General features: G+C 40.4%; 1 pseudogene; it reads right to left on the reverse strand.

Annotated features, from left to right (window-relative positions):
• The window catches only part of LOC122451760, a 77,565-nt pseudogene extending 67,006 nt beyond the window's left edge, over positions 1-10,559 (reverse strand).
• Between the last annotated feature and the right edge of the window lie 393 nt (positions 10,560-10,952).

The following is a 10,952-nucleotide window of genomic DNA, read 5'->3' on the forward strand; positions in this document are numbered from 1 at the left end:
ACTGTATGTCCATGATATTTCATTAAACTGCTTTTTTTTTTTTTCCTAAAAGAATAAAGACCATCTCTTCATACTACTACAGAGTGGGCTCCAGGGTACTCTGTTAAAATTTTTAGTAATGAAGGTTGAAGAACATATAGAGAGCATATGCTAACATCTTAAAAGAGAGATAAGAAGAGGGGCATAAATATTACATATATATGTATAATTTAGAAAAAAATATGGAGGGATTAACCATTTAAAAAGTTGATGGTTAACTATCGAGGGAGTGTGATCTAAGAAAACTAAATATTGCCCAACATTTATGTACTTGCTGGTGGAGTAACCAAATTATTTTTAATTTAATTTTTAACAGGGGTATAATTGCTTTACAATGTTGTGTTAGTTTCTGCTAAACTACAACTGTGTGAATGAGCTATAAGGACAAAAATATCCTCTCTCACGAGTCTGCCTATCGTTCCCCCCATCTCACCCCTCTAGGTCATCACGGGCACCAAGGTGAGCTCCCTGCGCTATACATCAGCTTCACTAGCCGTCTATTTTACACACGGTGGTGTAAATATGTCAGTGCTACTCTCTCAGTTTGTCCCACCCTCCCCTCCCCACTGGAATATCCACAAGTCCATTCTCTACTTCTGCATCTCGCTTCTTGCCCAGCCAATAGGTTCATCAGTATCGATTTTTTAGATTCCATTTATATGCATTAATATACGATAGCTGCTTTTCTCTTTCTAACTTCACTCTGTATAACAGACTGTAGCTTCATCCACGTCTGTAAGACTGACCCAATTGCACTTCTTTTTATAGCTAAGTAACATTCCATTGTGTTTACATACCACATCGTCTTTATCCATTCATCTGTCGATGTACGTTTAGGTTGCTTTTGGTATTGTAGATAGAGCTGCAGTGAAAATTGAGGTACATGTATTATACCTTTTGAATTATAGTTTTCTTGGGGTATATGCCCAGAAGAAGGATTGGAGGCTTATATGGCAATTTTATTCCTAGTTTCTTAGGGAATCTCTGTACTGTACTCCATAGTGATTGTGTCAATTTACATTCCCACCAACAGTGTAGGAAGGGTCCCTTTTTATACATCCTCTCCAGAATTTATTGTTTGTAGAGTTTTTGATGATAGCCGCTCTGACCGGTGTGAGGTGATATCTCATTGTAATTTTGATTTGCATTTCTCTCATAATGCTGAGAATCTTTTCATGTGTTTGTTGGCCATCTATATGTCTTCTTTGGAGAAATGTCATTTAAGTCTTCCACTCATTTTTTTGATTGGGTTGTTTGCTTTTTTATACTGAGCTGCTTGTATATTTTGGAGATTAATCCTTTGTCAGTTGCTCCATTTGCAAATATTTTCTCGCATTCTGAGGGTTGTGTTTTCATCTTGTTTATGGTTTCCTTTGCTGTGCAAAAGCTTTTAAATTTAATTAGGTCTCATTTGTTTATTTTTATTTATATTTTCATTACTCTAGGAGGTGGGTCAGAAAGATCTTACTGTGGTTTATGTCAGAGAATGTTTTTCCTGTTTTCCTCTGAAGAGTTTTGAATTTTAAGAGTAAATATAGAAAAAAGCATGTGACTAATAAGGTAGAGAAAACTGGTTATGTAGAAGAAAAGAAAATAATCTTCACCAGTCTTTATGTCAACAGATATTGGAGCAATACTTGCAAGTTTATAAAGGAAAGAAAACGTGCCCCAGAAATTTTACATCAAGTCAAATTTTCTTCAAAAGAGAGAGATTCTCAGACATGCAGGAACTCAGTGAATGCTGAGCATGCCTTGATAAACATACTTGAAGATAAATTCCTGCTCTCAAAGGTTAATCAACATAAGGAATTCAGGATTGGAGAAGTCCTAACAAAAATATTGCTAGTGAGCTTTTTAAATTGGACGTAAATTAATGTGGGAAGTATAGATTCATAATTGGATGTCAATTTTTTAAGTTCTACTATGGAAAATATAATGGTTTAGTGAAATGAACATGGGTGTTGGAAGTCTGAGAGCATGAATTTTCTCTTTTTCATTCATGAGAGATTAACAAATACCATGTAAGGTTGAAATACATAAACATAATAGCCATAGCCTTTTAACCTTTTGCAAGCAGTTCAAAAAATCTTCTAGAAACTCTTATTCCTGATGTGAAGAAACAACATTCCAAATTTCATTGAATTATATATTTTCATGTTTCTTTTTTAAATTAAGTTTGAGTTATAGAAAATTTAGCATTTTCAATGAAAATAGCATGTGTGTGGTTTTTGTAGATTTGCTTATCTATCTTTTTATCTACCCATCCAATTATCTACCTACTTACCCACCCACCTGTCCTTTTGTCTATTTTCATATATCTGTCTAGGATGATGTTTACCAGAGATTACCAGTGATTATTTGGGCACAGAGGTATTTAGGTCATTGTATGTCCCTTCTATTCATTTTATTTTTTGTGTTATATATTTGTATGATAAATGGGAACCGTTTTTATAAAAAGTAAGATTTTGAAAAGGGTAGTCAAGTTGATCAAAAAACAAAATAGATGGTCCAACCAGTAGAGGAATTGGTGAGTATTATGGACTGAATTGTGTTCTCCAAGATTCATATGTGAAGCCCTAACTCCCAATGTGACTGTATTTGGATGCAGGGAGTTTAAGGAGATAATTACAGTTAAATAAGGTCATAAGTGTGGGGTCCTAATCCAATAAGATTAGTGTCCCTGTATGAAGAGGAAGAGATACTGGGAATGTGAGTGCACAGAGGAAAGGCTAGGTGAGGATATGATGAGAGGTCTAGACACCAACCCTGCCAGGTCCTTGATCTTGGACTGAGAAAACAAAATTCTGCTGTTTATGTCACCCAATTTGTGGTACTTTGTTATGGCAACCCTAACAGACTAACACAGTGAGCAAATTCATTTATTTCATGCTGCTATTAAAAAGAATAATTCAAAGATATATATATGTATATAAATTATATGTGGTTTAGTCGCTCAGACATGTTTGACTCTTGCAATCCTGTGAACTGTAGCCTGGCAGGCTCCTCTGTCCATGAATTCTCCAGGCAAGAATCCTGGGGTGAGTTGCCATTTCCTTCTCCAAGGGATCTTCCCTACCCAGGGATCAAACTCAAGGTCTCCTGCATTGCAGGTGGGTTCTTTACCAACTGAATCACCAGAGAAGCCTGCAAAAAAATTATATAAATTTATACATAAAACAGGGCTTCCCAAGTGGCTCAGTGGTAAAGAATCCACCTGCAATGCAGGAGATGCAGGAGATGTGGCTTTGATCCCTGGGTCAGGAAGACCCCTTGGAGGAGAACGTGGCAAACCAGTCCAGTATTATCGCCAGGAAAATTTCATGGACAGAGAAGCCTGGCGGCCTGCAGTCCATGGGGTCACAAAGAATTGGTATCAGACACAATTGGAGCAACTGAGCACAATATGTAAGTAGAAAAAATAAATAAATAATATATAATGTACACAAATACCTAGAGAACGTCTGTGATACATTAATAAGTGACAAAAGTCAATTTCAGGGTAATACATGCATGCATGCTGCTGCTAAGTCGCTTCAGTCGTGTCCAACTCTGTGCAACCCCAGAGACAGCAGCGCACCAGGCTCCCCCGTCATACATGCATAGCATGATTCAATTTCTGTTTTAAAGAAAAAGCAAATCAAATTCTGTCTGTACATGTTTTTCTATGTTGGAATAAAGTGATACATACTAGACTATTGACATTGATTTCCTTGGGGATGGAACTACTGGAGAAAAGAGCCATCAATTTTTAAAATTTGTACATTTCTATATTGCTTGAACTGTAACAATAATTATGCATACTGTGGTAATTAATTAAAAAAATAGGATTAATAAAACCTCATATGTTGAAAAATAATGCAAGACATGTCTAATTAATGTTTGTGTGGTGTGTGTATATTGACATCTCTGTTTGTCAAGTAACCACAAATACATTGTCAGGGATCCTGAATCTTTCTGTGGTGCTCTTCTTTTTCTCTCTAATGCAAATAACATAACAATGTCTTTTCTTGTATTTCCAGCAGTCATTCTCAATGTATATGATCACTTCATTGTCAAACCATGACTTTTCTCTATATTCTTGTAAGATTTGTGCGTGCATACACATGGTGGCACAGTGGTAAATACTCTGTCTGCCAATTCAGGAGATGCAAGAGATGAGGGTTTGATCCATCCCTGGGTCTGGAAGGTCCCTTGGAGAAAGGAATGGCAACCCACTCCAGTATTCTTGCCTGGGATAATCCCCTGGACAGAGGAGCTTGATGGCCTATAGTCCATGGAGTCACAAAGAGTTGGACATGACTGAGCACTCTCACACACACACGCACACGTGTGTGTACACACGTGTATTTAAGTGGGTTAGAGCCTTTGTTGTGTGTTATATTCTCCATACTGCCTAATTATGGGTAGTAGTTAGTATTAGAGGATGAGATGGTTAGATACCATTACCGACTAGATGGACATGAATTTGAGCAAGCTCCAGAAGAAAGTGGAGGACAGAGAAGCCTGGCAGGCTGCAATCCATGGGGTCACAAAGAGTTGGACAGGACTTAATAACAACAACAAATTAATATTAGACAGCAAAAAATAGAATTTAAACTTGGAAATCCATGTGGTGAAGTATTACTGGGAGATACTTTTCTTTTTTGAAATACAAAGCTCCCAGTCTGAAGAACTGGTAACTTACCTAAAACCATTTTGATGAAACAGTTACAAAAAGCTCAGGATTGAATAGTTGCCTGTGGAAGGAGAGATGGAATTTATCAAGTCAAACAGGAGCAGGGGTCAGGGGGTCAAGAATTAAAAACAAATGCAAATCTAGGAGCTGTTATTTTAAAACCAAAGAAAAGTAGGTTACACAAGCCATTTCCATTTTTAAATGTTACCCTTCTGGTGGTGTGGGGGAAACCTTTGCCCACTTGTCCTTTTTTTTTGCTAAAGATGCTGTTTTTCCACGGAGGCAAAGAGTAATATTTGAGGAAGAGGTTTTACAGATGCAATTACAGCAAGACACTAAAGCTCAGGTTTGCACGTGGGTAAACACGTGCTTTCTCACCCAGAGAAAAGTTTAACTTGGCAGCCTTTGCTACAAAGCATGACTCTGATTCTCAAGGAAGCCAAGACTACAGAAACCCAAATCATCTCCAAAAATAACACCAAAATTAGAACCTTGAAACTCCTCTCACTGACTGGCCATGCTGGAAATGATGAGACTCTAGTCCTGAGGACCTGCAAAGCTACTAAACCCTCCACATTCTCCTTTGGCATCAAGACTTCACTTGGCCTCTCAGCCTGTAGAAGAGGCTGCTTTCTGGGCTTGAGTTCGGGGGATTTGTTATTTAAATATCTCTAGAAGCTTCTAGAAAATATATAGAAGAGTATCTTTGAAAACTTGACTAGGCAAAGATTTCTAGGACAAATAATTAGTAAATTGAACTTCATCATCACTTATAAAATTGTTTATCAGAAAATACCCAGGATGTAGATTTCTCAAAAAAACTAAAAATAGAACTACCATATGATCCTGCAATTTCACTTCTTGATATTGATCCAAATGAAATGAAGGTGCAAACTCAAAAAGATATAGGTACTTCCATGTTCACTGCAGCATCATTTACCATAGCCAAGAAATGGAAGCAACTTAAGTGTCCATTGATAGGTGAATGGATAAAGAAAATGTGTGTGCATGTATATATACACACACATTGAAATATACAATGAAATATCATCCAGCCATAAAACAAGAAGGAAATCTTGCCACATGTAACAACATGGATGGACACTTAGGTTGTTTTTATGTCTACTAAAACTTGAGGGCATCAAGCTAAGTGAAATGCCAGAGAAAAATACTGTATTATCTCAGTTTCATATGGAATCAGGAAGAAAGAAAGGAAAGAAGAGGAGAAGGGAGGAAGGAAGGAAGAAAAAAGGACAATAAGAAACCTGAACTCACAGGTACAGAGAACACACATTGGTGGTTGCCAGAGATAGGGGGTGAGGTGGGGTAAAATGGGTGAATGTGGTCAAAAGTACAAACTATCAGTTATGAAATAAACCATGGGAATGTAATGTGAAGCAGCATGGTTACTGTGATTAGTAATACCATATTTTATATTCGAAAGCTGCTCAGAGAGGAGATCTTAAAAGTCATTAATAAAAGTTATAATGGATACTATTTTCTTTGCATACTATTATTTATTTTTCATGAAATTTTGGATTTTTCTAATATTGTAAAGAAATAGAAGCAAAAGCATCCTACATATTGATGAGAACAAGTTTTATTTTTTCCTGGTCTTATGCCAGAGAGTGACACAGGAATTCATTAGACCTCTGGATAATTGTTTATAATTTAGTCCAACAGTGTGCACGTGGATGTTGGTTGCTCAGTCAGGTCTGACTCTTTGTGACCCCATGGACTGTAGCCTGCTAAGCTCCTTTGTCCATGGAATTCTCCAGGCAAGAATACTGGAGTGGGTTGCCATTAGTTTATGACAATGTAAGTTGAGGGTCTAGTAATCAGACTAGTCATCAGACTGCACAAGGAAGGCCCTGGGGACACAGGCAGCCCTCTTATATAATTTTTTTGGCATCTTGCTCAGCAGTGAGCATTAGAGTGACAGATGAGGAATCAGGTACTGCACTCAGAGACCTTTAGGCAGCAGCGAAGTCCAGCCACTGAGATTGCTCCTGCAGGCCACCAGCCTAGACAGTGAAGAGGGAAGAAAGTCTCTTGTGGGGTCTTTTATGAGCCAGCTTTGTTGTCATTGCCTTATATTAACTTCTCTAAGTACCCTGGGTCTGGCAGAATGAGGCCACCCTTGGGGTGAATCTCCTTTTCCCCTGGTGCATTTTATTGCAAGTTATGTGAACCACTGTGAGTCGACAAGGAATTTACTTAATTGTGGCTGAAATATATTTTTTACTCCAAAGAGCAAGGAATTTGGCTCCACAAGAGCTGGATCCTTCATCTCTGTGACTGAGCTGAGACTCAGTGTGGAAACCCGCATTCATTTTATGGCTGGAGCTTGCCCAGTTTGTGGTGGAGCTAGGGGGCCTTTTTCCATGCAGAGTCACTGTTGTACTTGACTTGGTCCTGCCATTTTAACCTGGTGGAATCCTATCCCCACCCCCGTACTTCACCAATCACACTATGTGCGTGTTAATTCGCTTTAGTCATGTCCAACTCTGAGTGATTCTGTGGACTGTAGCCCACCAGGCTCCTCTTCCATGGGATTCTCCAGGCAAGAATATTGAAGTGGGTTGCCATGCCCTCCTCCAGGGGATCTTCCCAACCCAGGGATTGAACCCACGTTTTCTTATGTCTCCTGCCTTGGCAGGCATATTCTTTACCGCTGGTTCTCCTGGGAAGCCCATCAATCACACTATTAGGCTTCTGCAAATAAAATACTACTCACTTAAAGAGAAAGTGTAGAATGGATATTTGTGAACTTCCCAGGAAATTTTGTCACTAACTCCTCAGTTTACAGAAGCCTCTCATCTTCCCTAAATAGAAATCCCTGGCAGGCTGCAAAGAGCTAGGATTTAGCTCTGCAAACACATTTGTGTTGGAATTGAAAACAAAATTGAGAATGATGTAGCTGGTGTGCAGAAAGCAGACTTATGACACCACCATGATGTGGCCATTCGAGGAAGTGCTGCCTGGGGAATCTTAGCACTAAGGCTGCAATGAGCTGGATGGAACCACAGCAAAAGATCCGATGGGCATATGAAAGGAAGCTTCAAACGCATGCCCCATGATACATGAAGTGCTCTTTATTCTGGCCCAATAGAAGGTCTCCCTGCAAAACCAGACTTTGGTAAAGTCAATTTCACATGTGAGTTAGCCTCTGCAATCTTTTCCATATGTGAGTTAGGCTGGGCAGTCTTTTCCAGAGTTAAGGTTCAATTTTCAGGGTAAAAGCTTATAATTTTGAAATAATGACAATAACTTGAACCACCCTGCTTCTACCTTTGTGAATACCTGAGGTCCTAGGACCCAAGGGTAAAAATCATCTGTTTAACCATGAAAACCATCAGCAGCATGAGTAGAAGGAGAGGCAGGTCACGGACTCTCCTAGGGACGGGAGCTGCTTTTCAGGTCAGAGAAGTCCCAGCACTGAGCATGGGTCCTGTTACAAATGTGGTTAATTCACAGGTACTGAACTGAGCTGAGCCGGAGCTTGAGCTAAGGTCTTTTAATTAGAAATTCTTGCCTCTTTGCATGAAACCAGGGAAAATAACATAACTCAGCATGCAAGTTTGTTGTAAAAATTTCATTAGAAAGCACTTCATAAACTGCAAAAGACTACTCTGGAAATATCAGGGATGATGATGGGTAATGAATGGGCTGGTGATAAGTGTGATGACATTGAGCAAAACAATGATGATACTATTAAAAAGATTCTCATATCTGACTATGAGCCCCTAGACTGTGCTGAAGTTACTATTGTTTTCACAGTTGGGGCCCTACCAATAAGACACTGTACCAGGATACCATGTGTGGCAAGGACAGTGAAAAGGGGTACTTGTCTGCTGATACTAGTTTTCCTTTTGTGAATGAAGAGAAAACTACCACTTCCAGAACTGCTAATCAATGACATTTTGATTACCTCCCAATTTGTTTCTTCCATCCCAACTAGAAACGTTCTATATTTGTATGTTTTCTTTGAAAGAGGTAGACCCCCTTCTGGAAAAGAAAATCTAGGTTGGTCAAGTTGCTTTAATCCAGTTGGTGCCAATGAGAAATGTCAAATGATTATGTTTACGGTCTTTGTACCAATTTGGCATGAATAAGTTTACATGTTAAGCCTGAGCTCTAGCAATTCATTAAACTAGGGAAAATTAAGATATTTTTCTTTTTCTTTTACGTCATGCCTCTGCTTCCCAACTCACACACATCATATAAACAACCATAAGGCATTTATCTCTTTATATGCCAATGCAAAAATTGAAAGAGAAAAATAATTTCCAGTAAAATATAATCTCTTATATTAACTCATTGTAGGGCTTTCAGACAGCTTTAAAGCAATACTAAGATAGATAAGACCAACATGTTATTCACTTTATTCAAGGGAGAGAAACAAAGGCCTTAGTATTTAATGTAACAACTTAAAATCAAGATGGTGTTAATTGGGAAAACAAAGGCTGAAGCCCTTATATTCTAAGAGTACTGTCAGCTCTCTTCTCAAGCATTTGGTTTCTTGCAAAACAGGAATCAAAGTTAAATAAAATCTGGTAGGAAAGGGCACATTAATACCAGGCATCCATTGATGGAATGAAACTTTGCACTCTTTAGAGGAAATATAATAAATTTTTTAAAAATTTACATTAGAATGTAAAGCCTATCTACTAAATGAAAAATAAAGGACCAAAGAGGGCTGGATGCTTCTCCAGACAAGTCCATGAAATCAATGTCAAGGTCATTGCTTTATGCCCAAATTGTAAGGACCCCATAGTGGGCAGTGAGGTATGTTCAGAAGCAGGAAGGGGCAGTTCCAAGATGGCAGAAGAATAGGACAGGGAGACCACTTTCTCGCCCACAAATCCACCAAAAGATCATTTGAATGCTGAACAACTTACACAAAACTTCTGAATGCTGGTGGAGGGCACCAGGTACCCAGAAAGGCAGCCCATTCTCTTCAAAAGGAGGTAGGACAAATATAAAAGACAAAAAGAGTTAGGGATGGAGACCCGCCCTGGGCAGGGAGTCATGAAGAAAGAGAAGTTTCCAAACAGTAGGAAACCCTCTCACAGGTGGGTTTGTGGGGAGTTTTGGAATCTCAGGGGGCACCATAACCAGGAGGAAAGAAAAAAAAACCCACAGAATAGTTGCCTAACTGCAACTGCCAGTGGAGAAGTAGCCCAGATGCTCACATCTGCCACCAGTGAGTGGAGGCTGGACAGGGAGGCATGGGCGGCATCATCGGTCCCTAGGGTGAGGACCAGGCCTGAATGCCCCGAGGACAATCTGAGGGAGCTAACCCAATCTGAGATAGTAGCCCAAACTGTGGGATCAGCAGAGAGGGAAAAAAAAAAAAAGATAACTTTCCTGCAAAAGGATCTAACTTGCAGCCTGGCCCACTCACAGAACAAAGGATTGAGCCAATACCAAATGAGCTAGCTGGCTGCATACAGGCCCTTCCCCATGCCCCCCCACCCCCCCCCCCACCACCACTGGAGGCAGAGAGGCAAGCCTGCAACAGCTAGGGCCAGAAGGCAAGAGGCTGTGCCAATCTCGGCCCAAGAGACTGGCATCCTCCACCAAACTGTGAGCAGACTCCCCATTGCTTACCACGTCTTCCTGGGATCCTGGACGGTTGACTCTGCCAGGAGGGTTGCAGCCAGAGATCAGCCCCCCAGAGGAGACACACGGCACACCTGAGACGGTGCTCTCCCGGTGCACCTGGGAAACCAAGGAGCCAAGCTGGGGAGGTGATTAAGACACACGGCCCACCTGGGACAGTCCGCTCACCAAGCACCTGGTCGCCTGAGGTGCTCGGACCTGGAAAGGGCACAAAACGCATGCCCAATCAAGTCTGTGCCCTTGTGGGGTACCTGAGAACCTGAACCTGAATGACTTAGACCTGGGAAGTGCATGAAATTCAGGGCCCGCTTTGGATCATGCCCTGCAGAGCACCCTGGAGCCTGAGCAGTGTAGACCCAGAAAGCACACACCACTGTGAACTGGGGCAAACCCGGTGTGGTCCATACACTGCGAGCACTCCCCACACATGCCAGTGATATTCGTTTGCAGTGTTCCTGCAACTGAACAAGTGAGCCTAAATAAGTGACCACCTTTGCCTAAGTGACCACCTTCGCCCCCTTGTGTCAGGGCAGAATTAGACACCAAAGAGACTTGCAAACAGAGGAAGCCAAAATAAACAAAGAAGGGGTAACTGCTCTGGAAGTGACAGGTT

Source organism: Cervus canadensis, chromosome 13, assembly GCF_019320065.1.
Source record: "Cervus canadensis isolate Bull #8, Minnesota chromosome 13, ASM1932006v1, whole genome shotgun sequence".
NCBI lineage: Eukaryota > Metazoa > Chordata > Mammalia > Artiodactyla > Cervidae > Cervus > Cervus canadensis.